The following is a 12,181-nucleotide window of genomic DNA, read 5'->3' on the forward strand; positions in this document are numbered from 1 at the left end:
GTGGCATTTGGGATCTAGTTCCCTGAACAGGGATCAAACCCTGGCCCCCTGCACTGGGATTGCAGAGTCTTACTCACTGGACCATCAGGGAAGTCCCTTAATTTCCTTTAAGTAGGAGACATCAGTATGAACTTATATTCAGTTTAATAGGTAAATTGAGATAGATAGATAGATAGATAGGTAGATAGATAGATATAGATAGATAATTTGTAATTATGTTAGTATGCACAGGTCATTATACACACATATATTACCTGAAGCTGTGCCCTGAGAGTGCCTAGAAGCAGTGACAGCTCCAATAGCAGTGAGCATACCCTCATCCAGATTTTGGTTTCTAAATACCATTTTTCAATGCAAAGAACCAGGGCTCCTTGGGGACATGGCTGATACTAGGGCTGGGGCAGGCAAAGTATAAACTGAGTCTGGAACATCTTATGGTGCCAGAAGCTAAGGAAGTGCTCCAAAAGCAAAAGGATGGGGACCTGTCAAAGGGACACAGAAGTTAATCTGAAAGAGCTCCCAATGGCCAAAGCTGGAAAAATTTGAGCAATGAAATAAATAACATAGCATTGGATTATAACCAAGAGTATAAAATAAATAACACATGAACCCATACTGATATAAGTAAATGATCAAATAAATAAATAAATAAATAACAGGTCTTCCTTATAAAGAATTCTAAATAAAATACGTAAATACTTCCCACTCCAGGAGATAGAGTTTGATCCTCCCCTTCTTGAGTGTAGGATTGACTTAGTAACTTGCTTCCAAAGAACAGAGTATGGAAAGGAAAAATTGAAGCTCTGCAGTGGAAAGATCTGGCAGACACTGATTGAACAAAATGATCAGGATAAACAATACCAATAATGTTCAGAGGATGTCAGGTACCCCTGATATGATGCTGTGGGAAGAGTACTTCACCTCTGTGTGTTCTTCCCAAAAGCCTATATTACCAGTATAATCATGAGAAAACAGCAGACACAACTAAATTGAGGGACATTCTATGAAATGCCTGACCAGAGCTCCTCACAACTGTCCTGAAAAACAAGGAAAATGTGAGAAACTGAAGAAACTGACATATGATGACTAAATGCCATCTGAGATCCTGAATGGGAGCTTGGAAGAGAAAACATACACTAGTGGAAATGCTGCTGAAATCCAAATGAAGTCTGGAGTTTAGCTAACAGTCATGTCATTAGTAGTTAATTTCCTAATTCTCATCATTGTACCATGGTTATGTAAGATCTTAATATTAAGGGAAACTGTGTGAGAGGTATAAGGGAACTCTCTGTACCATCTCTGCAATTACCCTATAAATCTAAAATTATTCCAAAATAATAAGTTCTTATTAAAAGAAAAAGAAAGTGTAATTTACTGCAAGGGTTAGATATAATCAGACTGAGTTAGTCTGGGCATATGTGAGTTATCAAGGGTCATCAAAGGGTAATGAAGCAACAATATCCACAAATGAATATATTTTCCAAACGTGCTGAGGTCAGCGCTTAGCCATGACTCCCAGGGAATGTTCTAAGAACCTGAATATGGCAAATCTTTCCTTTACAAGGATAAATCCTTTAAAAGGATTAAAGGATAAAGTTCTCTGTTAAGTCATCTGATTGTTGTTGTTTTAAGTTGAACTGACTATGAAAAATCTATGTGAGTTAATGCTATAAAAACAAATGCAGTGTCTTGTGGCTGTTTGCCAAAGCATAGCCATTCAAGGGTTTGCTGGCCATTCTCAACTTCCTGCATGACATTGGAATTCATAGATAACAATTTCATGATAGGTTATCTAAGAAAAATTAGGATATCTATATCACAGAGAAAAACTATGCTTTTCCACTCAACATAAATTGAGAAAATTGCCAGAAACATAAAATCAACCTGAGAATCCAGTAAAATAATAAACCCTACCACTTACCAGGCTTTCTACTAATGTGTTGTAGGAGATGTAAAGACATAAAAATCATCGTGTCTGACTGTAGGAGTTTATAATCTAGCTGGGATTCAGAATTCCCTGGTGGTCCAGTGGTTAGGACTCTGTGCTTCCACTGCAAGGGACACGGGTTCGATCCTGGTCTGGGAACTAAGATCCCGCAAGCCGCATAGTGTGGCTAAAAATAAAATAAAAACCATATATATATATATATATATATATATATATATATATATATATATATATATATATATATATATATATATATGGTGGGACTCAAATAAGAAGGCCCTACCAGTGGAACTTCAGATAGTGACATAAATAGGACACCAGAACGATTGGCACAAAGCAGAATAGGACTATTACTCAATGGCTGGAACACACAGCCGGTGCTGGGGGTTTTTCTCTGAAGTGGCCAGGCTGGAGCACAACCTTGACCAATGAATAGACTCAAGCAGATAGAAAGGAGACTTGCCCGTCACAAACATGAAGGCAGTAGTGCCAAGGGCACTCTCAGGGGGCAGTCAGTACATGGCTTTGCTGGAGCCAGGGGTTCATGAGGCAAGAGATAGAAGTTGGAAAGGTGGGCTGGGATGTCTGAATGATCCTGGACAAGGGACATGAATCTGGATTCCCTATCTAGTAAATGTGGAGTCACCAAAGGCCTTGAGGAAAGGAACACATGGTTACGGGATGTTTGGGGGAAGACGAAAGTCATTTTGTCACAGCACATAGACAGATGGGAGGAGAAACATTTGGGAGGTGGGGGCTTTGGGTGTAACCTGGTAAGGCATATCTTATGTTTTTTTTTTAATATTAAAAAAAATATATTTATTTATTTATTTTTGGCTGCATCAGGTCTTAGTTGCGGCACGTGGGCTCTTCATTGCAGCGCATGGGCTTAGTCGCCCTGCGGCATGTGGGATCCCAGTTCTCCGACCGGGGATCAAACCCGCAGCCCCTGCGTTGGAAGGTGGATTCTTAACTACTGGACCACCAGGGAAGTCCCAAGGCATATCTTATGTTGTGAGTGGTCTTCAGAACTCTAGAGCCTGGCTTCTCTCTTTCACATCTCAAGGGGAGGGTGACACCCACACCCCATGTCTTGAATGTTCTTGCTCTTGCACCATTAGTCTCTCCAGACATCAAGTATGCTCTAGAGACAGACTAAAAGTATTTCTCATAGGACAAGATTTACAAACGACCCAACAGAATTTTCCTAACTTTATTTACTGAACTACTGCCATCAATTTTTCTTCTAAATCCAGGCCATGGGCAAGATAATATGCTTCTAAATGAAGGCACTGGATTCTACCCCTGAGCCTCATCTCTGGTTAAATTTAAACAATACTCAGTTTATAAAACAATTACAGTCAATGTTCCACTAGCAAGTCATGGTGAGAACAGAGCACCTAATTTCTCCCTAAAGTGTTGGGCAACACTGCAACTTCATCTTCCACCTAACCAAGATACCTTGGAGACATTTCTGATTTTTTTTTAATGTATTTATTTATTTATTTGGCTGCATTGGGTCTTCCTTGCTGTACGCGGGCTTTTTCTAGTTGCGGCAAGTGGGGGCTAATCTTCATTGCGGTGCACAGGCCTCTCATTGAGGTAGGTTCTCGCTGCATAGCACTGGTTCTAGGCGCGCGGGCTTCAGTAGTTGTGGCACACAGGCTTAGTTGCTCCGCGGCATGTGGGATCTTCCCGGACCAGGGCTCGAACCCATGTCCCCTGCATTGGCAGGCGGATTCTTAACCACTGCGCCACCAGGGAAGTCCATTTCTGATTTTTTGAATAAGGTCTTCAGTTAATAGTAATGTACTGATGTTAAATTCCTGGTTCTGACAACTATACCATGATTATGTAAGATGTTAGTAGTAGGGGAACCTGGGTGAGAAGTATATGGAAACTGTGTATACTACTATTGCAAGTTTTCTATAAATTTAATGCTAATTCAAAATTTAAAAGAAGTTTTAAAGTAGGAGAGCCACATGGATGTGATGATGTATTGAATGTAGGGTAGAAGAGAGGTAGTCAAGAGTGACTCAAAGTTTCTTTCCTGAGCAAATGAAATCAGAATCTCTGGCAGGTAGGACCTACCCACTGGCATTTAAATTTTTGATTAGCTCCTTTAAACTTAGTACATGCTTGTGCAGTGGTTGGTTTGTTTGGTTTTGGCCGCACTGCTCGGCTTGTGGGATCTTAGTTCCCCGACCAGGGATCAAACCTGTGCCCCCTGCAGTGGAAGCACGGAGTCTTAACCACTGGACCACCAGGGAAGTCCCCGTGCAGTGGTTATTTTTTATCAATAGATTTCCATTTTACAGATGAGGAAACTGAAGCTACTAGAGGTTAAGTGACCACCCGGTCCACAGTCAAACAGCCAGTAAAATGGCACTATGATTTGCATCATCTGACCCCAAATTCATTCTCCAACTGGTGAGTGAAAATCCAAGCAGAGAGTAAGGAACATTGGAGAAAAGACATTCTTCACTCTGGCAGCATGCACCCCTGGGAATTTAATACCATCAACTGGAATCAATCAGGGTCTTGGCAGCTTGACCACATCTGCGTGGTGTGGCCTGCCGCTGTGCCCCTCCCTGGCTGAGTAAGTTCGCAGGCACAGCAGAAGGGCTCCAGCCTCACTCAGAGCAGCAGAGCATGGTGTGAGCACATCTTCACTAACCCCCTCTGGCTGTCGTTCACTCTGTGTGAAGTTTGCTACTTCCCCTTGGTCCCTTGCCCACAGTTTCCTACCCTTTTCCCCCAGCGTCTAGCTTTCTTCCTACCTCCTTCCCAAACCATTTTGCCCTATATCTTCACATCTTTTAAAGTGGAGTCCCTACAAAGTATATACACCTTCCCCATGCTAGATTACAGCTTATTTCATCATATTGATGTATTATTATGCTACTAAGTCTTCTCCTTCCACATCAGTGGTGGGAGGAAGGAGCAAAGAGTCGGAGGGGCATCACTAACAAGGTCAAAGAGGGACGGTGTCAGCATAGCCCACTCTATCACTTAGCATAGCAAACAACGCTTGCTGGATTCTAGGCACCGGCGGCAGGCAGAGAAAAAAGATGACTCTTGCCCACAGGAGCTCAGAAACTGCCAAAAGAGCAAATTAATGTAGAGATTATCAAAGTAAAGAGTGATACAAGTCTGGAAGTGAGCATGGGTGTCCTGGGAGGACAGAGGAAAGGGGCAAACACAGGTGGGGGAATTTCTGGGTTGAATGCTGAAAACTGGCCAAGAGGTTACCAGGGCGTCTGCAATGCCCAGGGTCTGCCTCATTCACAGAGAACCGGGAAGGCCCCGCTGCCTGAAGGCTGTGTGAGCTGGGCGGTAATGCTGGAAAGGTGACAGGGCCAGGTCTAGAAGAATAATTTCAGCAGGAGAACTTGCAGGGCTTTAGGCAGGAGAGGGACAACACAGGTGTAAGTGTTAGAAAGTACATCTGGCCACTGCACGGAGGTGGCACGCACAAAGTGCAGACAGTGGTCTTAAAAGCTTTAGCAATCCTCCTGCGGTGGTCTTGGGAGGGGACCCAAGGGCCTGACACAGGGAGTGGTGTGGCTGGGATTTGAGAGAGAGGACACAGAAGTCAATAGGACCCGGCAACCGAGTAAATATGAGGAGGTGATGGAATGGCTGTGACCTTCATCAACATGGGGAACCCATAAGAAGCATGTTTAAGGCAAAGATAAATATTTCAGTTTGAGACCTGTTGACTGGTTGCGTTTAAACTGTGTGGGCACACAAGTAGAATATCCAGCTGGCAGTTGGATGTTTGGGGCTTTAAGAGAGAAAGAGAGAAAACCAGAGTGACAGACTGTAAAGACCCAGGAAGGTGTAACCAGCTGGTCCCCCAGAGTTGTCTCCTTCCCTCACTTCTTCTGGCCTTTTGACCTTCCCGCTGACCTTTGCTGGCCAACCTCCTGCACTCCTTAAGCTCCTCTCCTACTTTGCTTCTCTTCAGCATTTACAACTATCTAACGTTTTTGTATATTTCCCTTAAGTTTTTCAATTGTCTTCTAACGTGTAAACCCCACGAGGGGCAGGGATTGTTTTTGCCAACGCCCTCCCCCCCATCGTCACTGCTCTATTCTCAGCCCCTAGGACAATGCCTGGCACTAGTAGGTGCTTAATAAATATTTATTGATTGAATACATGATGGAAAAACAATAACCGAAAGTTTTATGTCTTCCGGTTTCCTCAACTGCGATTTGGAGTGTTGCCTGGCTGGCCTCCTCGGCTTGTTTCCAAAAGAGGATGCTAGACCGAGACCTGTGAACAATGGTGCATCGCTCACAGAGATCACTAAGGTCAGCCCCTGGGTTCATTCCCCGAGGCTCTAAACTTTTCCGAGATGCCCCCGGGGCTGCGGGGCAGCCCCAGCCGGCTTTCGCATCCCTACCCATCACATTTCCGAAGAGGCCCCACCACTCCGGACCCGCCCACCAGTCCCCACCCACTCAGCACAGACCACGCCCCTCCGACGCCCTTAAGATGGCCCCTCCTCTGTCGGCCCCACCCACTCCTGCCCCGCCCGTGGTTTTGTCCCTGCAACGGAGGGTACCCTGTCGTCTTTGCCCCGCCCACTCCACCGCCTCTCCTCTTCGGCCCCGCCCCTGAGTTCGGCCCCGCGCCTGGTTCAGGCCCCGCCTCCTCTGGCCCCGCCCCTCGGCCCCGCCCCGGGCTCGGCACTCCGCGTCCCGCGCCTGCCGTAGCCTCGGCGCCTGCAGGCCGGGAGGAGGGTGGCGCGGGTTCCTCCAGACACAAAGAGCGGCTGCAGGACGCGGGTGGGAGAAGAGCGTCCGCGCGCGCCCTTGGCCTGTGCGCGCGCAGGCGGAACCGGAGACGCCCCCCCGCCCAGGTGAGCCGGCCGCGGGGCGTGATAGCGCATCAGGGGGCGCACAAGGGTGGGTTGGTAGGGACCAAGTGCCGGGGGGCCCGCGCCTCGCTCCGCCTCCGGGCCTGGGGGCCCCTCGGGAAGTCCGGCGGGACCCTGCTTCTCCTGAGACCCCGGAGCGCGGGGCGGGTCCGGTAGAGCCAGGCCCTCCGGCGGCCGCGTCTAGTTTGGCGCTCCGGGACCTTGGCTCAGGTGGCCGGCGGGCGTTCGGCTGGGGTCGCGGGGCTGCCGGGCCCGTCCTCTGGGCGGCTGCTGGCGTCCAGTTACTGCACGGGATGAGCTCTGAATAAGATCTCCCCACTATGCCGAAGCTCTAGGACCTACCTGCTTCTTTTGGTGTATCAGGAGTTTGCATATGGAAAAATTGTTAGAAATAAGGACTCACGCTCTGGGACGGAAAAGTCTGCTGCGAGTTTTGTCTGTCGTGAGTTGTTTGCAGAAGCGCAGCTTTCCTCCTGCCAGTGCGCTTAGTCGCAGAACCCATAAATCGTGCTGATTACTGGGAGCTCCGTGTAGGGAGCTCCGTGTATTTGCACAGGATGGAAGTGAAGAAGGTCGCTGGGTTCCCTTCTGCAACCGGAGACTTAGGCCACGCTGTGGAACAGGGAGGGGTCGGGGGCAAGAACTGTGGAGCTGGAGCGCCGGGAGGGTCGAGTGACGCTCGCGCTCCCACCGCCAACACTGTCGATAGGACGGAGCGACTCTTGAGTGAGGGTGAGCTGCTCCTTAGAGGCAGCTGCTGTGATTTCCAGGTTTTCCACATCGGACTTAGGATACTTTTAAAAGCAGAAAATTAAAAAAAAAAAAAGAGTTAAAACTGGTCGGTTAAACAGAAGGCTAAGTCTGCAGCCTCTCAGTTTTATGAACCGAGTGCAGGAGTAAGTGTATATTAAAAAAAGCTAAGGCGGTTAGGGAAGCGGCTACCACCGCGCTGTCCCTTTTCTGTTTGATTTACACATCATCCATAATGGTTTAAGCTATTACAGATTGAACTGGTCTGTATGGCAAATAACAAATATATAGCTCAGGTTCAATAAAAAATAGAGGATAATCGTTTTTGCAGAATGGTAAAATAACAAATGGTAAAATAACAAGCCATCTTCAAAGAACCTGAACTTCAGATAACGTTACATCATCAAATTAGAAAGAGAACATTTTATGGGAAAGTTAGGGTTTTAACATTTTTTCAATTGAGGAGGTTATGTTTTTATTTTTATTTTTTGGCCGTGCCGCGGGGCTTGCCGGGATCTTAGTTCCCTGACCAGGGATCGAACACGTGCCCCCTGCAATGGAAGTGCAGAGTCCTAACCACTGGACCGCCAGGGAATTCCCTTCAACTGAGGAGTTTATATAAACTTTGATGGAAAGCTGTTTTTCTCTAGCTCATGGTTACCCCAGATATTGCGGTTTGCAGGGCTGCTCGGAGGTGGGTGAGCTGTGCCATTGCTGATGCCATGCTGCGAGTCCCTTAGCATTAGTGCGTCTTTGGTTCTGTGTCCTTAGTCCTTGTGAACATCTGGTGGTGGGAAATAGAGTAACAAAAGAGTCTCAAAGTTCTAACTGTAAGTATTCAGGGTGTTCAGATCCTGCCCTTTTATTATGAGTGGCTTTAGGTGCTGGTTACTGGATAGTTCGTCTCGTGTTTTTTTGGAAGATGACACACGTGGCGTTTGGGACTTGGGGCATGTGAGAGAGCCCTCTGACCACATTCTTTTCACCTTGGATACTTAGCTTTGGATCTTGCTACAAACAGGTGGTTGCTAAACATCTCTCTCCTTCCCTGACTCAAGACAGATCTAGAAGAAGGAGGCAAAACAGTGTCTGGCGTGGCCTTGAAGTGGACATTTCAGTGGTGGAGTCAAGGGTGTGGTGTAGCTCTTGACTGGAAAGAGTAGTGCCTTCCGGCCTGGAAGGGTGTTTCCAGTGCCGTGGCCACTTTGCTCTCCGATTCCGTGGTCATTCCCTACAAAGTTGAGTAGCAGTGGCTGTAACTGGACTTTCGATTTGGGCTTAGCTTAGTCCTTGGCTTCAAGTACGAATTAGGAATTCAGGCTCAAGGCCAGCAGTTTGGTTAATCACAAGCAGGAGGCCAAAACTTTGGGTCAGACCCTACCTGGAGCTATTTGGAGGTAGGTGACAGCAGAAGGCTTTCCTTCCCCCATCCTTGAGGTAACCTTGAGCCCCTGGTGAAACCTCTCTACCAAAGGATTCTGACTGTCGTCATCTTTTGGTTTGTGAACCATGGGACAGAGGAGTCCTTTGGAGCATTCTGTGTTTTTAACCTCTTGATGGAGGTTGGAGTTTGCATCTGCTGCTGGTGATTGCACTTTTGTGTCTCTCTCGACCCTGGAATGTCCTTCCTTAGACTTCAAGGGATGATGCCTTCTCATTCCTCAAGACTGGTACATAGTCTCAAATGAACCAAAGCCCTGAAGGTGCTGGCACATACCAGCTTTTGTGTGTTGACAGTTATTTTGTATTTCATGAGAGGAAACTGGCAAATCCTTGTGATGTGACACATGCTCTTATAACCCAGTTACCTTGTTTGGGGATCTGCTTTGCTTAATAAGTTAAGATTTTGGTATGTTGGAGTTTCTCAAAATGGTCATCATTTACTGTGATTATTAAAGATCTGAAGGGAAATCAGTCTTCACAATCTCTAGGTTTTTAAGTTTCCAGTGAAGAATTTTACATTTGTAGGTATACATCAGTTATGTTTTTAGCTGCCTGTGATAGACAGCCTGACTCATTCTTGGCTTAAACAAATAGAGGTCCCAAAAGGAAAGTACAGGCTTCAGGATGGGTTGTTCCAGTGGCTGAAGCAGCCTCTGGGGCCAGGTTGCCCCTCTTCCTCACAGTGTCATGTTGGTGGTGGCTGTCTCACCCACATCAGGAGGGAGAGGGAGTTTGGCTTCCATGGCTCGCTTTAAGAATGAGGAGTGGGGACTTCCCTGGTGGTCCAATGGGTAAGACTCTGCGCTTCCAAAGCAAGGGGCCCGGGTTCGATCCCTGGTCAGGGAACTAGATCCTGCATGTATGCTGCAGCTAAGAGTCCACATGCCGCAATGAAGATCCCATATGCCACAACTAAAACCCGGTGCAGCCTAAATAAATAAATAAATAAATATTTAAAAAAAAAAAAAAAAAGAATGAGGAATAAAACACCTGTTGGCCTCCGGGCCATTTGAACCGGTCACTGGCTGGGAGAGGACCCCCTCCCCCATCTGCGTCAGGTCCCCCCACTTCCCTGCCGCTACTTCCTGGACGCGGGGTGTGTGGGGACTGCGGGGGGCAGGCTTTGGGTGCCTGGTCACCGGAGGGCTTGTGTGGCTCGCCACACAGGTGGCATGTCCCCAGTACCTGAGCTTGTGCCCTGGCCAAGCTACTGTCAGAAATGGAGCCCCGGTCTCTTGATGAGCTGTGTTTAAATTTTGGCTGAGCACTCACTGTGTGCCAGGCTCTGTTCTCAGCGCTTTGGGTAAATTCCTTTGGGTGGTGCTAGCAGCAAGCAGTCGGCTGAGCTGGGGCGTGCTGTCATTCCCATCTCGAAGACTGCACCTCGCTGCCTCAGTGACAACATCATTTCTTTACATTAGAAAGAAAATGAGGAGTTTTCAGTGTTGATACAAACCTGTGACTTACATGATCTGTCTAGACACGTGAAGTGCGAGGCAAGAGAGGAATTGCCCACCCAAATTCCCCCTGTGGGCGAGAGTGTGGATGGCCTAATAAATTGGGCTTTGCCTCCTGTGGGCCTCGTGGCTGTGTGTGCCCTCGGAAGTAACAACGACAACTAACAATAACAACAAAAGAGTCTGATGCTGGGATCGGGCTGAGCCTCTGCTAGCCCTTCCCGCGGAGGGCGGTGGACTGGTCCTGCCGGGGCAGATCCTTCAGAGCGCGGTTCACACCGGGCCGTGGGGTCGCTCTCGGGGTCACAAGATGGCATGAACATAAGAGCCAACATCAAGTAATGTAATGAAACATTCACTGACTTGGAGTTTAGTTTCAGGGCACAGGAATTTTGTAAATGGTTGTAAATTCTTTAAAAACCAACAAGGCAGTCTGCTTAGTGGAGAGTTTGACAAGCAGGCTGTCACACCCCAGGGAGAGCTCACCGGATCTAGAGTATGTCCACCTGCCCTGCACTCAGGTGGTCCGAGGAGGGAGGTGCTGGCACTGTCCGTCCACGTGGCCTCCTGGCTTCCGGCTGCTGTCATGGAAGTGGACAAAACCAGGCAAAAGTGGGCAGAATCATCAGTTCTGCAGCTGGGGAGGGACGACCGAGCCTTGGACAGACGAGACTCCTCCCCTCACCCTGGGGAATGTGTGACCCCGTGATAACAGGGAGGGCATTGCCTTCTGTCCCAGGGGGGAGATTCCTCTGTGCTGACTGCAGCCCCACTGGTTAGCTCCCTGGGCCCAGGTGACCGATTCTGTGGTCGGGCTCCAGAGAAGTCACCGCTGTCCGAGGATCTAGACGAAGAAAGTGACAGGGCGAGTTTGCCCCCTGACTGGGCCAGAAGCATGAATGCCCAATTTCTAAACCTCATAATCTACATTAATGGCCTGTTCTCGCTGCTGGTAGCACTCCTCAGAAAACCTCTTCAAACAGGATGTTTGCAGGGTCCTGCGTAATTCGGACTTAGCCAGCCCTGCTCTGTAGCAGAAGAGTAAAAAAATAGCTGATAGTTCATGCAGCAATGTGGCTTTAAAATTAAGCAGTTCTTGATACATTTTAAATTCTTTTTGAATTTTCATCATTCCAAATTGTACACATAAAGTAAGACTTTGACTGCCTTGCTGTGGACGCCCCTTAACTAAGCAATCAACGTTAAGGTCCCAGTTAACCTCCTGATAAGAGGTACAGAGAAGGACACCACCTTGCCTGGGGTATTCCCGCCGTAACCTGAATCTCATCGTGCGGAGACCTGAGACAAACTACATTTGAGCCACACTCTATAAAGTAAGCGGCCTCTGTACTCTTCAAAATTTTCACGGTTTCAGGGTCGAGAAACACAAAGAAAGACTGAAGAACTATTCCAATTGAAAAAGTGCTAAAGGGATCTGACAACCATATACAGTGCTTTTTTTTTTTGGCTGTGCCGTGCGGCATGTGGGATCTTTGTTCCCCCTTCAGGGATTGAACCCACACCCACTGAATTGGAAGCACAGAGTCTTAACCACTGGGCTGCCAAGGAAGTCCTCTGTATACAGTGCTTCACCGTAGACTGGACTGGGGGGGGGAGTGACTATAAAGGACATTATTGGGACAGTGGACAAAATGTGAGTGTAAAGGTAGATTGGCCAATAGTATGTTAGCAATGTCA

The 12,181-nt window shown here is 47.5% G+C and overlaps 1 protein-coding gene across 4 annotated transcripts in view; it reads left to right on the plus strand.

Annotated features, from left to right (window-relative positions):
* Positions 1–6,627: 6,627 nt before the first annotated feature.
* Positions 6,628–12,181, plus strand: part of NINL (ninein like) — a 117,457-nt gene continuing 111,903 nt past the window's right edge. For 2 of the 4 annotated variants that reach the window (XM_059898595.1, XM_059898594.1), the window contains exon 1: positions 6,628–6,815. The gene's annotated coding sequence lies outside the window, so the exon portion shown is untranslated. The remainder of the gene's footprint in view (positions 6,816–12,181) is intronic. The other 2 variants (XM_059898596.1, XM_059898597.1) reach the window with 1 other exon arrangement.

The sequence above is a fragment of the Balaenoptera ricei genome, chromosome 15, assembly GCF_028023285.1.
Source record: "Balaenoptera ricei isolate mBalRic1 chromosome 15, mBalRic1.hap2, whole genome shotgun sequence".
NCBI classification, from domain to species: Eukaryota; Metazoa; Chordata; class Mammalia; order Artiodactyla; family Balaenopteridae; genus Balaenoptera; species Balaenoptera ricei.